The following is an 8,999-nucleotide window of genomic DNA, read 5'->3' on the forward strand; positions in this document are numbered from 1 at the left end:
AAAGAACACATCATTGAATGAATGAACCAATGAACTGTCTCAGTATTGGCAGTGGATTTCATGAGTAAGATGTCTTTCTACTCTTTCTGTTTCATCAGCTTCAGCTGTACTGGGTTTCTGATGTTAACACAGGCAGAGTATAGAACCTAGCTTCAGTCAGTGATCGTCATTTCTATAATAAATCCAATGATGGGTTTATAATAAAGCAAATGGAATGTTGTTAACTTTGTGTCCCATGTTCCCCATTTGTGAACTCAAGGAAGCAGATGCTGTCTTTGCTCTGACACCATCGGCAGCTCCTTATATTACCAAGGACTGCTTCTCTGCCTGACGGTGCTTTTGGAATATGGTTCATGACAGTGCCTGGGAACTAATGCCCCAAAAAGATGATGGATAAAATCTCCAGCTTCTCTGTCCTTCGGTGGAACAGTTCTGAGATTATACAGGATTTCCAGTGGCATTTGGAGCCCTGGTTGCCCATGGCAGACACCTCTAATTCACAAAAATTCATTTGGTTTTCCTTCCTTCCTTGTTCCATTTCTCCACTCCCTCAGAGAAGACAGAGTGCCTGTCTGCTAAGTCACTTCAGTTGTGTCCAACTCTCTGCAACCCTATGGCCCGTAGCCCACTGGGCTCCTCTGTCCATGCGATTCTCCAGGCAAGGATACTAGAGTGGGTTGCCAGGCCCTCCTCTAGGGGATCTTCCTGACCCAGGGATTGAACACACGTCTCTTATGTCTTCTACAAAGGCAGGCGGATTCTTTACCTGTAGTGCCACCTTCTACGGCTTCTAGAAGCCCTAGAAGGCAGAGTATCTGAGATAATTTTCATGGGATTGAATATAAATCCCTGTCCCCAGGTGTCCTTTCAGGATGATACCAGGAAAGACATTGGGGAATCATGTATCTATTGCATAAAGTTGATGAAAGGATTCATTGAGTTAATACAAGCAAAGTGATTCAAAGAGCACTTGGTATACAGTCTGTGGTCCATAAATTTATTAGTTGGTATCTAGTATTATTTGTCTCCTCTGACCTGCTAATCTCAGTTCTCTATTTAGGTCCACAGTTTTCCTCTTCGTAGCTGTCTCAATCCCCAATCAATCTCTGAAATTTCTAGGTGAAGTTCATCTACCTCCTTTGAACCCACTCTTTTTAATGACTCTATGCATTAGCTTACATTAATGCAGCAGAGGGGACCAAAGCTTTCAAGTACTGCACACATTTCATAAGATACACTGCAGGAAAAAACAATGACTAAGAAGGATCAATAATATCCTAGGGTCTTGGTGGACACCTTCCTAGTGGAGGTGGACTTCTGATTCCTGGTGGAGGGTCTCATTCCAACAGGGGCAAGCTTATTGGCATCCCTCGAGTATAGGAAGCCTAATTGGTGGGCCTATGGGTGGTCTCATACCATGTGGCGTGCTAAGTTGCTTCAGTCATGTCCGATTCTTTGCAAACCCCAAGGACTGCTGCCCACCAGGCTCCTCTGTCCATTGGATTGTCCAGGCAAAAATACTGGAATAGGTTGCCATTTCCTTCTCCAGGGTATCTTCCTGACCAAGGGTCAAACCCGTGTCTCTTATGTCCCCTGCTCTGGCAGGCAGATTCTTCACCAGTAGTGCCAACTGAGAAGCCCATACCAGGTGGAGGAGCCGTAATTCCTGGAGGTGGGACTGCTGGACCAACAGGTGTGGGTGTAGCCCCCTTTCCTGGTGGATACTGAGCTGGGGGTCCAGCAATGCTGGCAGTGGCAGCAGCTGCTACAATACCTCTTCCTTGTGGGGTCATGACTTGTTGGGACGGCCCCCCCCCCCCCAGCCCCATGGACAGGGCCAGTTAATCCAGCAAGAGTCTGGGGAATTGGAACACCAGCTGGAACACCTCTGCCAGCTGCTCCACCAATCCCCAGTGTCACCAGTAAATGGTACCTGAGCAATGCCAGCATCTTTACAGGGTGGTCCCTCCACAGACATGGAAACCAAGTTCTCCCGGGCAGCCACACCAGACCCCAAACTTGCTTTTCTTCATACTCTGAATGCTCTAAATTCTTTGCCGTGATCTTCCTGAATTCATCACAGTCACAGAGGATCGAGTTCACCTATTTGTCAAAACCCTTAAAAGGGCCAATGAAGATCCAACCATCCTGCCGGACACATCTCACCTGCAGTCAATGTGCGGCAGCATCTTGCACCTCTTTCCCATAGTCACGGTTGCCGTTCCACCAACTTCGATGTCCACAGGACAGTTTCGGGATCCTTAAGACCTAAGGAAGCCTACGGATTAAGGTATGATGCAGGTTCTCCACCACACACTGCAAGCTGGGGCAGAAGCTTCCAATAGTAGAAGAAGCCTCTTTGTTTTGATCTGTTTCCTCTTGGTATCAGCTAGCTGGGTATTCTGATACTGCTTTAATGACCTCTTGGTGTCTCAGCTAAGAAGACCTGTCTCAGATCTGCCTGGAAATCCACCACAGGTACTTGCTCCTGCTTGGTGACTGCCTCCGGTACAGGTGACACCGCTGGTTGCTCAGTGAGGCTGCCCTCCATTTGACTTGGGGTCCTACCTCATGTACAGAGCTGCTCCATAGTCCCCCTCAGGTGTAGACCATCCCTGGCCTGCTCTGTCGCGCCGCTGGCCACTCCTCAAAACAGAACAGAACAGAACAGGTCAGGCATCTCCAGGGACCACTCCCCTCCGCGCTGCTCTTTGCTACGGGCTCACCAGCTAATCACGCCGGCCCTGTCTGCACATGCGCAGCAAGCCCCCGATCCCACTTTTGAGAGCTGCCTTTCAACTTGCCTTTCCCTAGGTCATCCCCAACAGCTTCAGAGGTAAGAACATGAAACTCGACAGATCAGACTTAACAGGCTTACATCACTGCTGAAAAATGGCTAGATTTTTCTGTTTGGCCTTTTCCGTTCCATTAGAGAGATAATATTGCTAAAGCAATTGCTAGGTGAGCATTTAAGACAGACTGAGCGACTTCCCTTTCACTTTTCACTTTCATGCATTGGAGAAGGAAATGGCAACCCACTCCAGTGTTCTTGCCTGGAGAATCCCAGGGACGGGGGAGCCTGGCGGGCTGCCGTCTATGGGGTTGCACAGAGTCGGACACTACTGAAGCGACACAGCAGCAGCAGCAGCAGCAGCAGCAGCAGTGGATCTAACGGGCTTTCCAGGGGGTGCAGTGGTAAAGAACCTGCCTGGAGAAACAGAGACGCAGGTTCGATCCCTGGATTTGGAAGATCCCCTGGAGAGTAGGTTGCATGGCAACCTACTTCAATATTCTTGCCTGGACAATCCCATGAACAGAGGAGCCTGGTGGCCTACAACCCATAGGGTCAGCAAGAGTCAGCATGACTGAGAGTGTACGTGTGCACGCGCGTGCACAAACACACACACACAGATACACCTCTAGTTACATGTCATGGTAAATATTTTATCTTTATTTACTGATAAAATAATTTGGTGAAGTTGTCCAATGGAGCCAGGATTAAAATTCAGAATTTTCTTATCTGAAATCTCACTCTCAAGCCACCACCACATTGCAGATCTAACTGACCGAGTATACTTGGAAATCTCATTCTCCTTTCTCCCTAGTATCAGAGCTCTGAGTTTCTTGAGTTAATTTTTAGCTAAGATTTATTCTAGAACAATTCCAGAAAGTTTGACTTTATAGAAGCAGCTGTGTCAATTCCCTTAACGTGTTATGAGTTATGACTCTGCTATATAAAAACTCTCAAATGTAGTCAAGTAGTCACCTTTTTGATATTTATGTTATCCTTTTTCCCAATGACTAAAGGCTATGAAACACTATGAATATGCAATAAATACATCTTGGATTGGTTTAAAAATTATAAAACAGTAAATTCCTTTTTGCATGTAAATATTTCTACAACAACCAGATAGGCTGTATTTAAACTATCTGCCCCCAAAACATTTCTACACTGTTGGTGGGAATGTAAGTTGGTGTACCCACTGGGCAAAACAATATGGAGGGTCCTCAGAAAACTAAAAACAGAACTACCATATGATCCAGCAATCCCACTCCTAGACATATAGCCAAACAAAACTATAATTGAAAAAATACATGCACTCTTATGCTCATAGCAGCACTATTTACAATAGTCTAGATGTGGAAACAACCTAAACGTCCATCAACAGATGAATGGATAAAGAAGATGTGGTGGGTGGATAGCAATGGAATACTACTCAGCCATAAGAAAGAATGAAACAGCACCATTTCTGGCAACATGAATGTGACTAAAATTATCACACCAACTGAAGCAAGTCAGAGAGAGAAAGACAAATGATATGATATTACTTATATGTATATTCCTCAAAACAGAAACAGACTCACAGAGAAGATTTGTGATGAGCAAAGAAAAGGTAGGAAGGGAGAGGAAGGGACTGGGAGTTTGGGGTTAGTAGATGCCAGCTACTAAATTCAGAATGGATAATCAAGGTCCTACTGTATAGTACAGGGAACTATAACCAATCTCCTGGGATAAACCATAATGGAAAAGAACATCCAAAAGGAATGCATATAACTGAGTCACTTTGCTGCACAGCAGAAATGAATACAACATTGTAAATCAACTATACTTCAGTAAAAAAAAAAAATTAAAAATAAGACTAAAAGTAAACTAGCTTCCCCAAAGGGGCTTCTCCAGTGGCTCACGGATAAAGAATCTGCCTGCAAGGGCAGAAGCTGTAGGAGACCCAGGAGATGCAGGTTTGACCCCTGGGTTGGGAAGATCCCCTGGAGGAAGGTGTGGCAACCCACTCTAGTGTTCTCACCTGGAGAATCCCATGGACAGAGGAGCCTGGCAGGCTAGAGTCCATAGAATTGCAAAGAATCAGACACAACTGAAGCAGCTTTGCAGGCATGCAGCTGCCCCAAAATGGACAACCAAAATTATAGATTTTAAAATACTTTTGGGATGAATTAATCTGACATAATTGCAATATATATAATGAGGATGACTTCTCTTTTTCAGTTATATTAAATTATTATAAAATATAATTAAGATAAAATTTACCCTCTAACCACTGTGAAGTCATACAATTCAGTAGTGTTAAGTATCAATTCATTTCAGTTCAGTTCAGTCACTCAGTCGTGTCCAACTCTGCGACCCCATGAATCACAGCACGCCAGGCCTCCCTGTCCATCACCAACTCTGGAGTTTACCCAAACTCATGTCCATTGAGTTGGTGATGCCATCCAGCCATCTCATCCTCTGTCATCCCCTTCTCCTCCTAACCCCAATCCCTCCCAACATCAGGGTCTTTTCCAATGAGTCAACTCTTCGCATGAGGTGGCCAAAGTATTGGAGTTTCAGCTTCAACATCAGCCCTTCCAATGAATACTCAGGACTGATCTCCTTTAGGATGGACTGGTTGGATCTCCTTGCAGTCCAAGGGACTCTCAAGAGTCTTCTCCAACACCACAGTTCAAAAGGAACAATTTTTCACCACTCAACTTTCTCCATAGTCCAACTCTCACATCCATACATGACCACTGGAAAAACCATAGCCTTGACTAGACAGACCTTTGTTGACAAAGTAATGTCTCTGCTTTTGAATATGCTGTCTAGGTTGGTCATAACTTCCCTTCCAAGGAGTAAGCATCTTTTAATTTCATGGCTGCAGTCACTATCTGCAGTGATTTTGGAGGCCCCCAAAAAAGAAAGTTTGCCAGTTTCCCATCTATTTGTCATGAAGTGATGGGAACAGATTCCATGATCTTAGTTTTCTGAATGTTGAGCTTTAAGCCAACTTTTTCACTCTCCTCTTTCACTTTCATCAAGAGGCTTTTTAGTTCTTCTTTGCTTTCTGCCATAAGGATGGTGTCATCGGCATATCTGAGGTTACTGATATTTCTCCTGGCAATCTTGATTCCAGCTGTGCTTCTTCCAGACCAGGGTTTCTCATGAACATAGCGTTTCTCATAGCATTTCTATGAACTCTGCATAGAAGTTAAATAAGCAGGGTGACAATATACAGCTTTGACGTACTCCTTTAAGTATACTCACATCTTTGTACAACCAATCTCAAAAATTCTTTTCATTTTGCAAAACTGAAATGCTACACCCATTAACTCATTTCCCCTCCCTTTGAGTTGCTAGCAACTAACTAACCTTCTATTTTCTTTCTCTATGAATTTTTACTACTCTAGGTACTTCATGTAAGTGGAATCATACAGCATTTGCCTTTTTGCATCTTGCTTATTTCACTTGGCCGAATGTCCTTAAGGTTCATCCAGGTTGTAGCAAGCATTAGAATTTCCCTCCTTTTTAAGACTCCACTGTATGTATATACCACAGTTTGTTTATCCATTCATCCAACACTTGGATTGCTTCAATCTTTTGGCTATTATGAATTATGCTGCTATGAAAATTGTTGTGCAAACACCTCTTTGAGACTCTGTTTTCAGTTCTGTCAGATATATACACAGAAGTGACATTGCTGAGTCATATAAGAATTACATTCTTAAATTGGGGGGCACTGTTATACAGTTTCCATGGCAGCTGCACCATTTTATATTTCTACCAACAGTGCACAAGAGTTCCAATTTCTCTACAAGGTGATTCCACTTTTTCTACTATCTCCGTGTCACCACATCTTGGTCTCCATCTTTTTTTATGCTTCCTTATCAATTGTAAAAATCCTATTTTACACATTTTTATTTACCTTTGAACAATTTTCTAAAACTAATATTCACTCCCTGAGTGCCTACTTTTGATGATGGGAATTTTTTTTAATGAGTAAGCTCTAGTCCCTCAGCTCTAGAACCTCTCTGACTAGTATAAAACATATAAAAATACTCCAAAATTATAATGTGATATGAAATATAATCATATAATGTATGTCACCTGATATACATGTATGAAAGGAATTCCCAGATGGCTCAGTGGTTAAAAAAAAAAAAAATCCGCCTACCAATACAAGAGACACAGGTTCAATCCCTGGGTCAGGAAGTTCCCCTGGAGAAGAAAATGGCTACCCACTGCAGTATTCTTGCCTGGAAAACCCCATGGACAGAGGAGACTGGTGGGCTACAGTCTATGGGGTTGCAAAAGAGTCAGACATGACTTAGCAACTAAACAATGTATTTTTTAAAAAAACAAAAACCCTGTAAGAATGTTAGCTGATGTTTTGAAGAAAAGACAGCATTATGATTGGATATAGACTGCTGAGAAAGAGTTTCAAGTCCAAAGAGCATAAAAGAAAAATTCATTATTAAACCGGCAATTTTATGATACATATTATATACAAAGGCAGATGGTTTTGAGAGATTGGGACCAGGTTGGTCCCCCAAAATGTTAAATGTCATGCAAAATTCTTGTTTATGTTTATATCATGTAATTAAAATTTCATTCATGAAAATATAAAATGAAAGGAGGATAGATTCCACTCCCCAGAAATTAGCTGCCTCTTGTACACCAAGCCCAGCCCAGACCCAGGCATACGAAGTTTAATGCTTACCCCACTGCAATTTAGCCCAGTCCTCTGGGACTATGAAGGGTCAGGAAGTAGACATACCATGGTCAATCTGATTTAGAGTATTTTTAAAAACCTACCAACCATGCCTCCATTAATCTGAACATGTCATAGAACCACTGTTAGCCTAATTAAGGGCCTCCCTATAAGGGGCATTTTCCAGTGGTCATGTATGGATATGAGAGTTGGACTATAAAGAAAGCTGAGTGCAGAAGAATTGATGCTTTTGAACTGTGGTGCTGGAGAAGACTCTTGAGAGTCCTGTGAACTTCAAGAAGATCCAACCAGTCCATTCTAAAGGAGATCAGGCCTGGGTGTTCATTGAAGGGCCTGATGTTGAAGCTGAAACTCCAATACTTTGGCTACCTGATGAGAAGAGCTGATTCATTTGAAAAAACCCTGATGCTGGGAAAGATTGAGGGCAGGAGGAGAAGGGGACAACAGAGGATGAGATGGCTGGATGACATCACTGACACAATGGACATGGGTTTGGGTGGACTTTGGGAGTTGGTGATGAACAGGGAAGCCTGGCGTGCCGCAGTTCATGGGGTCACAAAGAGTCAGACACGACTGAGTGACTGAACTGAACTGAACTGATAGACATTCCTGAAAGAGAATCTTCACCAAACTTGCATGGTTAAAATCAATCACAGAAAACATACAGATTCCAAGGACATCTGAATATACATTTCCATCAAATTATAAACCCACACAGACGTATGTGTCATATATATATGGCAGGTAGAGTTATATGAATATAAATATATGGGGGATATACATCTTCCAAAATTATTACCAAGATTATATGTGTGTGTGTGTGTATATATATCCTAAAGAAAGAATGAATACCATAGAAAAGAGGATGCATGCATATATGCTAAGTCACTTTAGTCATGTCCGTCTCTGCAGACTCATGGACTGTAGCCTGCTAGGCTCCTCTGTCCATAAGATTCTCCAGGCAAGAATACTGGAGTGGGTTGCCATGCCCTTCTCCAAGAATAGAGGATAAGTAGATGTTATTGGGAGGTATGTATATTCATAGAATGGATCAGTGGATCTTTGGGGAAAAGTCATTACTTCTTGCATTTATAAGGCAAGTTCACTGAATGATGTTTTGGGGAAGTTTAATTTTAAAAGATAATACACTTTCCACATAAAAAGCTAACTATTTAGTAGTAAATCATAGATCACAGTTAGTTAGCATTACCAAGATAGCAGAAAAGGGCACTTTTCAGATGCACAAAGTAAGAAATTTACTACCAAAATAATGTTACCACATGTCTGATTATTTTTACCCATGGAAAGAAAGTATGATACACAAGTCTTTCATTAATGTTTGGGTGCATATGGACTCACCTTATTTTCTCTATCCCTGGAGCCAACACTTGTGTAATTATTTGATATATATAATTTTTTTATCAAAAGCATTGGTGCACATCAGTGAGAACTTTCAACCACCTTGAAAATGACTTTTAGAATATTTCATTAGCA

General features: G+C 42.3%; 2 pseudogenes; both read right to left on the reverse strand.

Moving 5' to 3' along the window:
- Positions 1-1,277: 1,277 nt before the first annotated feature.
- LOC120873109 lies at positions 1,278-2,207 on the reverse strand (annotated as a pseudogene).
- Positions 2,208-2,413: 206 nt separating this feature from the next.
- LOC120873322 lies at positions 2,414-7,595 on the reverse strand (annotated as a pseudogene).
- Positions 7,596-8,999: the final 1,404 nt, after the last annotated feature.

The sequence above is a fragment of the Oryx dammah genome, unplaced genomic scaffold (assembly GCF_014754425.2).
Source record: "Oryx dammah isolate SB20612 unplaced genomic scaffold, SCBI_Odam_1.1 HiC_scaffold_13, whole genome shotgun sequence".
Taxonomy (NCBI): domain Eukaryota; kingdom Metazoa; phylum Chordata; class Mammalia; order Artiodactyla; family Bovidae; genus Oryx; species Oryx dammah.